Genomic DNA, 9,760 nt, shown 5'->3' with positions numbered 1-9,760 from the left:
CTTGGTTACTTTGATTTGGGGCCTGGAAGTTCAGAAAAAAGTATATGCTTCTTTGAACCAAGTTAAACCCATACCGAGTTAGAGGAAACATAGGGGCACTGCGTCAGCATCAATATGTTGCTCTATCTATCAGTGTCTTAGCAACTTCCCATAGTTCCTTGGACATCAAGTTAATACATAGATGGTGTAAAATAGCACAGCAATTGTACAAATTACTTTTGGATAGCACCAATGTTTAGAAAGGTTTTAGTTAGAGGCAGACATGCCATCACTTGTGGTGGGACTGTCGAAGAATAGAAGTTTATGGGTGGGTGGAAATACATTCAGAAATTTCTCATATTATATGGGAAAAATTAATCCCTGTCAAGTTTTTAATTGCAGGAAGGTTATCAAGAGCTAGATGATGTTACATACTTGTTTGACAGTGTTTTGGTTTTGTGCACACATTTGGCACCACATCTGAAACGGGAAAGAGTGACATAAAATCTATGTTGCACATATTCATAGTCCACCCAGATGATTTTGAATTACCAGGGTGAGCTCACTTTGCTCGGTCAACCTAGCTGTTCAAAAGCACGTCAAAGTGCAAGTAGATAAATAGGTACCGCTCTGGCGGGAAGGTAAACTGCATTTCTGTGTGCTGCTCTGGTTCACCAGAAGCGGCTTAGTCATGCTGGCCACATGACCCGGAAACTGTACGCCAGCTCCCTCAGCCAATAAATTGAGATGAGTGCCTCAACCCCTGAGTCAGTCACAACTGGACCTAATGGTCAGGGGTCCCTTTACCTTTACTATTACAATGGCAATTTTTTTGTGGATGGAGCCCTGCCCATGGGCTGCTCTATCTCATGTGCAGCTTCTGAATGTATCATTTTGTTTTTTGACTGGACCGTAAGGAATAGAGCTTGGTGACATCAGATTTTCAACATCGTGATGTATCACCAGCCACACATTAGGATCTGGAGATACATCACAGTTTTAAACACCAAGCTGCATTTGACCCAGCTTCGCAAGGAGCCTGGCTGAAACTGCCCCCACTCTCACTGAGGAAGTGGAGGTGGCTTCACCCCAGCACCTCACTGAGTCAAGAATGACACAGCTTTTTTGCGCTGCTGAGCTGCAGGGTGCAAAGGCTCCCACCCCCAGCTGAGCAAGCCGCAATGTCCCTCTGGCTTGCAGGCCAGCTGGAAGGACAAAGGAGTTGTTGCATTGTAGGATCCTACTTGCCTGTTGTTCTAGGACCCAAGCTTAGTACATAAACCCTTACTCTCTAAGTTCCCATTGCTCCCAGAAGGTTAGCATTCCTAGTCATTGAAGTATGCTCGTCACCTACGTATGCGTTGTGGTCTTGGGTGCCTCTCGGTAGGGGTTTTCCTGGTTCTGGCTCTTGCTTTGGGGCTGCCGGCTGTGATGGAGCCGTTGGGTCCGGTGCTGCTGGTCCATTCAATCGTGGAACTGGTTCTTGTGGCTGCTCAGCCTCAGGGGTCACTTCTGGACTTCCTAGTTCTGCATCCCTTACCCGCTTCTCCTGCTCTATGGGCCTCACCCTTCTGCTATCCCCTTGGGATTCCTCTGTCCAGCCCTTCTCGCTGTTTCCCACCCAGGAATGACCACCATAGTTGATCTCAGTGGCGTTCAAATGCAGCGAGGCGGTACTCCCAGTCCCCTTGGTGGGCCCGTGTATACTGGTAGCTGGTGAGGAAAATCGACCACCTGAGGACGCGGGGTGACAGTACCTCAGGGGTCTGCTTCTTGGGGGCAAATAGGCCAAGCAGTGGCTTGTGGTCTGTCACGACGGTAAAGACCTGTTGCAGGACCTTACCCAGACCTTAACAGAGTATATGCAGAGTTCACAAAAGCAATCAGTTGCAGGCAGGTTGGACGAAACAGGAACCAGTAATTTGTTACTTATAGGTGTTTAATATATACATTGGACTTCAAGTTACTATTCACAGGAACAGAACGTGGATCTTTAACTAACTCTCTCACCACATGACTCTTACATTAACACTCAATTCTCAACGCTCTACGCTGTACTAACACATTCCAGTCAGAAGGCCATAAATCATTATTCCCGTGAGAGAGCTTGACCAATCCTGGAGCTGTCTCCAGGCCTCTATATCTCCAGGCAGATTTTACTCCTTTACACTGCCTTGGCTGTCGGCCAACACCTAACTGACTCTGTGTTAAGCTGCACGTATTCAAAATCCCAACATGCCCATACAAGAAACCGTGAAATTTATTTACTTCCTTCACGATTGCCAGGCCCTCTTTATTTGCGAATAATTCCTCTGGAGTGGATAGGGTCTGGGAAAAGTAAGCTACTGGCACCTCTCTTTCATCCAGAAGTTGCAACCTCTTGTCAAAGTGCTCCAGGACTGAGTTTGAGACAAGCAGATCTTTGACTGCTTGAAACACAGCCTCCTGGCACTGCCCCCACAAACAAGGGGCCCGCTTGTCAAGCAGTCTGTGTAGCAGCTCCGCTACCACTGCCTTGTGGAGTAAGAAGGCATGGTCAAAGTTCAATAGTCCCAAGAAGGCCTGGAGTTCCACCTTACACTTAGTTGCTGGGGTGTCACAAATAGCCTGCACCTTGTCCCCAGTTGGGTGGACTCTATCTATCTGTGTCCACCATAAATCCTAGAAAATCCACCTGTTGCACTCCTAGCAGACACTTACCCCGCTTCACCTTGAGGCCGACAGTCTGGAAACAGTGCAGGACGGTGCAGAGTCAGCCCCCGAACTCCCCCGGCATAGCCCCGGTGACCAACACATCATAGAAGAAGGGGATGATGCTGGGAATTCCCTTGAGGAGAGAGTCCATTCAATTTTGGAATATGGCTGGAACCGCGCTGACACAAAATTGCAGATGCTTGGCACGGAACACGCCCCTGTGAATTACAATCGTCTGTGCCTCAGAAGTGCCCTAGTCCACTGGCCTGGGCCAGGTCCAGCTTGCCAAAAAACTTAGACCCCGCCAGGGTGTCGAGGACATGGATGACCACTGTCACCGGGTATGTATGAGCCGTAAGGGCATTGTTTGTGGTACATTTGTAGTCTGCGCAGATGTGGACTGAGCCATTGAGCTTGACGGGTGTGACGATTGGCGTTTATCGGGGGTGTTAGGCACCAGCTCAAGCACTCCTTGCTCCACGAGCCAGTCTAATTCATCATTGATGCAGAGTTTAAGGGTGAACAGGACCTGGCAGGCCTTGAAGCTGATGGGCCGTACGGCAGGGTCTAGTTGTAGGCCAACGGGGTACCAGTATCTCATCCCAGTGCTCTGTCAAAAACCTCTGGAAACTCTTTGCAGATGGCGTCCACATCCACATGGGAGCTTGTGTGGTTCACCCCAGTGATGGCTAGCCCCAGCGGCCCAAACCACGCCAACCCCAGTAAGCTAACATAGGGCCCCGTGAACACAATCAAGTCCAATCGCCGCTTCGGCCCTCAGTATTGTACATTGAAGGTTCCCACCCCCATCGTGGGGACCTTTGCATTTTTGGAAGTCCCGGAGGGTGAATGGGTCAGGCCTAATCACTGGGAAACAATTTTCTTAATGTCCGTGCCGAGATTATGGACAGAGTTGAGTCTGTATCAAGCTCCATGCGGCACGGGGCTCCCTCTATCTTTACCTCGATGTAAAATGTTTCTGCATTAGAAAGAGGCAACTGGTATACCTGACTGTCTGTGATCTCCGTTGAGTTGCCTTGGTGTATCGGACCACAGGGCCTGGGACTCTTGGTCAGCCATTTGGTTTGAAACGTCGGGCGGGGGGGGCATGGCACACCCAGGCGATGTGCCCCACTTTTCTGCATTGTCGGCATTCTGAGTAGTGGAAATGGGAAGTCCTCCGTTCATGGCTCTCCCCGCAGCTTGCACAGTTCCCCTCTTCTGAACGAGGCTGTCTTGGTGGGCATGCAGCTTGTGAGCGCTGCTGCACTTGGTGCACATCCTCCTGGTTGGATTCTGAGTCATCAGTGAGGTCCTCGTGGTGGACCCTCAGTTGGGATGACATGTTTGACTTGAATCCTTGCGCTGACCTCTCAGCAGCTTCAGATGCTAGAGCCTCCTCTAGGGTGACCTGGAACTTCAGGTCCTTCTTGGCGTAGAGGCGCCGCTGCAGGTTCTCATCCATCAGGCCACCCACGAAGCTGTCTTGACTCAGGTTCTCCAGCTCTTTGAAGTTGCCGAGCCGGGCAGCCTGGCGGAGGGAGGTCACATACCCAGTTATGGTTTCTCTGGGGGCCTGCCGCTTTGCATAGAAGGCGTTGTGACACGCTACCACCGAGGGTTGTAGTGAGAAGTGCCCCTTCAGCCATTCCATTATCGTGTCATAGGGAACGGTCGTGATATTTATGGGGGCTCGGAGGGCTCGGGCGATCTTGAACGTTTCTTCTCCACAGATGCTGAAGAAGGTCGCCCTCTTCTTGGCTGCGTCGGTGACATCCTTTGCCTCCAGGAGGAACTGGACCAGTGAAATATACTTGGAGTCTTTTTTTTAATATAATTTTTATTAACAAACCAATCAAATCACATTAATTCCAAATTACACAGCCAAATTTTTAAATTTTTGTTGGGGGTACCCTGCTTCGAGCTCAGAAAGGGATCCAAACATCTCTCTTGCTGCTGCTTTAATGTTCACAGTTCTGTCCAAATAGTATTCACAGTTCTGTTCTATCTTCTCTTTATTATTTTCCTCATCTTCTTGTTGTTGTCATATATTCCTTTCTTTGTGACCTCTGGTAGTCTCCACAAGCGGGTTGAAAACAGACGTTGTTATATCCTGTGTGGATTTTCTATTCCTCCAAGAGCCATATTCAAACAGACAGACGCCATTTCTGCACTTCCGTACAAAACATTCTTAAATTCTGCCCATTAATCCTCACAGGCCAGTCAGTTTCTCTTCAATCTTCTTAGGGGGTTCTGCCAGGTCAAACTCACAGTCTGATATAATAGCAAGCCATGGTCTCCTCCCCCTCGATAATCAATCCTGTAGCCAGGCCTGCCCTAACGAGTCTCTTTTTATAACTGCATCACTCCAAAGGCCTTTCATTCCTTTCCAAATATTCTACAAGCCATGTCTTTGATTAGTAATTTATTTCCACACAGTTCTTAATCATCCTGCTTGTAATCAGTAATTGTAACGATTCTTCTTGGGGGGAGGATTGCTGGGTGCTCACATAAGATAAAAAAAGAAAAGTCCCCCCCCTTTCAGTCCCGTTCCAACATACTGACCCTTTGATGTATCTTCTTCTTGATATATTGTTGAATCCAGCCCGTCGCTCCACTTCACAGAGGTCACTTCAATTAGCATTCTTAACTCCCGATCTTCACTCAAAATATGTGCATTTGCTTCTCTCTAATCGTTTATTTTGAGCTCCTGCAACCAGGCCGCGCAATCAGAGACAGCGTCCGGGAGAGCCGTCCAACACGAGGGCTGTGCGCCTAGTGCCCTCACCCCCTTCTTTCGAATCCGGGGGTGATTTATAGCAACCACAGGTGAGGCAGCATTCCCCATTCCCTTGGGGTAACAAGGGAGGCTGCATACTCCCATATCAGCCTCTTAATTACCACGTGTGAGCCAGAGAGATGGTATTGTTGGCCATTTTCCAATGTGCCTCTAGCGGCCCCCCAAAATATACTTGGAGTCTTGTAGTGATTTCATGCTCTTTATTGCAGCTTGTAAAACAGTGACTGAGGCAGACAGCTCAGCAGGATCCCATCCTTGTCACTAGTGAAATATACCTGTAGTCCTGTAGTGATTTCATGCTCTTTATTGCAGCTTGTAAAACACTGATTGAATTGCTCCCCAAACCTCAGACTTTTATATACATTATTTACACAATGAGTCCCATCTGATTGGCTGATTCTGCTTCCCTCCTGGAGCCCTATTGATCTTTTCCTGCAAGCCAATCAGTTGTTGCATTCTAGGATCCTTCTTGCTTATTGTTCTAGGATCCAAGCTTAGTACATAACATGAGCATTATACTGCTCCTGCCCCCCCCCCCCCAGGTAAGCAAGCCCTGACGCCTCACTGGCTCATGAATGAGGCACTGGGTTCTGCATAGCTGGGAGTCAGGAACAGTTTAACAAAGCCCCCACCCTGTCTCAGGCTCACATGAGCCGAAGACGGGGTGGAGGCTTTTCAAAACTATGAAATTTATGAATTAAATAACAAATATATAAAACCGCATTGATGGGTATCTGGGATGGACCAAGGGAAAATGGAACAGAAAAGAAGCTTCTTTGGTTTTTCATAACTGTGCCGCAGATAAATATAACTACAATTTTTGTGGGAGTGGTTAAATAGGTTTGGTTTAACTATTCTAGTATCTGGGTAGCTGACACTGTTTTTTCCTTCTGTTTTCTTTTGGAACTCATACTTATTTTTTTCTACATCTGTGTAACACAGAGAAATAGTGGATTATCATTTGTTTTGGCATGATAGGATGTGCTATTCTCAAGACCTCTATGCGGTATTTTATTTAGGTTTGTATTTCGTATTTGGGTAGTAGCAGTGTGTGCCTGTTGACGTGAAAGCAACCAAGCACCTTGGGGCATCTTAAGCATGAGAAGCTGAAAAGAGAGACCCAATCTCAAAATGCTGAAAAATGTTGACCCAAAACAGTTGGTTGGACAGTGTTATCGAAGCTAGAAACATGAGTCTGACCAAACTGCGGGAGGCAATGGACGACAGGAGTGCCTGGCGTGTTCTGGTCCATGGGGTCACGAAGAGTCGGGCACGACTAAATGACTAAACAACAACAACAACAACAACAGTTCAGCCTAAATTTCAGCCTAAAAATTTCTATATGCACAAATTAAGCTGTTATAAATGCATTTAGCCTCAGAGGTATGGGTACAATTAAGTTTCTGCAACGTGGACATTGTAGTTATTAAATACATATATTCAGTGTTGTAACCAGATCATCTGTCTTTCAGAAACACAAAGTAATTTTGACAGATAGTACACATCTTTCATATTCAACTTGGCATCAGGGCCACTTGAGCTTCGGGGCAATACGTAGGAACAATTGCATCAGTAAAGCATAGGAAGGTATCCAAATGAAGACTTGAATTTCTCAGAAACCTCACATATAACATGGGAATTCAAAGATTGTTCATACAATTGGATGGACATTCCATGTAGATTATCTGGACCCCTCTTCCACTCACTCCCAGCATTCATTTCGCAGCAATGAATGTCACTAAACACATTCACAGCCCTCCTGAAGATCAGTGCATAACTCAAACCATCTTCTTGTACCAGCTCTTGACTTCTCTGGGGCTTAACTTGTATCCCCACATTTGGGCTACTCTGCATGCACAATGTTTTCCTTACTATCAAAACGGCCATTCAGTGTGTCAATGCATGTCTAAGTTGTGCACAGTCATTTCCAGACTTGTGGTTGGCACTTCTGAATGATTTTCCCAGGGCCTCTATCTGTGTCCACCATAAATTTTAGAAAATTCACCTGTTGCACGCCTAGCAGACTCTTGCCCCGCTTCACCTTATGCCGGCAGTCTGAAAACGGTGCAGGACGGTGCAGAGTCAGTCCCCGAACTTTCCCGGCGTGGCCCCGGTAACCAACACATCATAGAAGAAGGGGGGGATGGCAGGAATTCCTTTGAGGAGAGAGTCCAGTCAATTTTGGAATATGGCTGACACCACGCTGACACAAAATTTCGGACGCTTGACACTCCCCTGTGAATTACAATCATCTGTGCCTCGGCGGTGCCCTAGTCCACTAGCAACTACTGATAGGCCTGGGCCAGGTCCAGCTTGCCAAAAATCTTAGGCCCCGCCAGGGTGGTGAGGCCATGGATGACCACTGGCACCAGGTATGTATGAGCCGTAAGGGCCTTGTTTATGGTATATTTGTAGTCTGTGCAGATGTGGACTGAGCCATTGAGCTTGACAGGTGTGACGATTGGCATTTACCCGGGGGTGTTAGGCACCGACTCACTCACTCCTTGCTCCATGAGCCAGTCTAATTCATCATTGATGCAGAGTTTAAGGGTGAACAGGACCCGGCGGGCCTTGAACCTGATGGGTCGTATGGCAGGGTCTAGTTGTAGGCCAACGGGGGACCAGTATATCATCCCAGTACTCCGCCAAAAACCTCTGGAAACTATTTGCAGATGGCGTCCACATCCATGTGGGAGCTGGTGTGGTTCACCCCAGTGATGGCTAGCACCAGCGGTCCAAACCACGCCAACCCCAGTAAGCTAACGTAGGGAGCCTTGACCACAATCAAGTCCAATCGCCGCTTCTGCCCTCAATATTGTACATTGAAGGTTCCCACCCCCATCGTGGGGACCTTTGCATTTTTGGAAGTCCCAGAGGGTGAATGGGTCAGGCCTAAGCACTGGGAAACAATTTCCTTAATGTCCGTGCCGAGATTATGGACAGAGTTGAGTCTGTATCAAGCTCCATACGGCACGGGGCTCCCTCTATGTGTACCTCGATGTAAAATTTTTCTGCATTAGAAAGGCAACTGGTATACCTGACAGTCTGTGATCTCCGTTGAGTTGCCTTGGTGTATCGGACCACAGGGCCTGGGACTCTTGGTCAGCCATCTGGTTTGAAACGATGGGGGGGGGGCGTGGCACACCCGGGCGATGTGTCCCACTTTTCTGCATTGTCGGCATTCTGTGTAGCGGAAACGGCAAGTCCTCCGCTCGTGGCTCTCCCCTCAGCTTGCACAGTTCCCCTCTTCTGAATGATGCTGTCTTGGTGGGCATGCAGCTTGTGAGCGCTGATGCACTTGGTGTACATCCTCCTGGTTGGATTCTGAGTCATCAGTGAGGTCCTCGTGGTGGACCCTCAGTTGGGATGACATGTTTGACTTGAATCCTTGTGCTGACCTCTCAGTAGCTTCACTTGCTAGAGCCTCCTCTAGGGTGACCTGGATCTTCAGGTCCTTCTTGGCATAGAGACTCTGCTGCAGCTTCTCGTCCATCAGGCCACCCACAAAGCCATCTTGGGTTAGATTCTCCAGCTCTTTGAAGTTGCCGAGCCGGGCAGCCTGGTGGAGGGAGGTCACATATCCAGTTATGGTTTCTCTGGGCATCTGCTGCTTTGCATAGAAGGCGTTGTGACACGCTACCACCGAGGGCTGTGGCAAGAAGTGCCCCTTCAGCCATTTCATTATTGCGTCATAGGGAACGGTTGCAATATTTGTGGGAGTGAGGAGGGCTCAGGCGATCCAGTTATAGAGAGACATACCACCATTTGAGATGGGGATGCCACAGAATACGTTTTGGCTTTGTGTGGAAAATATATTCAAAAATTTTAATATTCTGTGGCAGTGTTTCTCAGCCTGTGGTTCCCCAGATGTTGTTGGACTACAACCCCCATCATTCATAGCCAGCATGATCTGTGGTCAGGAATGATGGTAGTTGTATTCCAATGACATCTAGGGACCCACAGGTTGAGAACCGCAGTCTATCGAACAAATTGATTTTACTCCACAGATGTATTTCCTTTCATATTTGACATGGTTTAAGAAGTCTCTTAAGAGAACAGATCACTTTCTATACTTGGATGATGCATCAAGATTATTGGTTGTTCAAATGTGGAGGAAATTACATGTTTGGGGAAGAGAGCAAAGGTATGAAAATGTACGGATATTGAATATAACTGAGAAAACAAACCATAATTTAACAGTGCTGAAAAGAAAGAAACAACGGGTGCATTTCATGTCATCCTGTGGCTATTTACTTTGTATCCTAGCTAAAAGCATCTAAGCAATGT

The 9,760-nt window shown here is 47.7% G+C and overlaps 1 pseudogene; it reads right to left on the bottom strand.

Moving 5' to 3' along the window:
* Positions 1-1,625: 1,625 nt before the first annotated feature.
* Positions 1,626-7,941, bottom strand: LOC144328552 (uncharacterized; annotated as a pseudogene).
* Positions 7,942-9,760: the final 1,819 nt, after the last annotated feature.

The sequence above is a fragment of the Podarcis muralis genome, chromosome 7 (genome assembly GCF_964188315.1).
Source record: "Podarcis muralis chromosome 7, rPodMur119.hap1.1, whole genome shotgun sequence".
In the NCBI taxonomy this organism is placed as follows: Eukaryota; Metazoa; Chordata; class Lepidosauria; order Squamata; family Lacertidae; genus Podarcis; species Podarcis muralis.
Note: the sequence above shows the minus strand (reverse complement) of the source record. Positions and strands in the feature narration are given on the sequence as shown.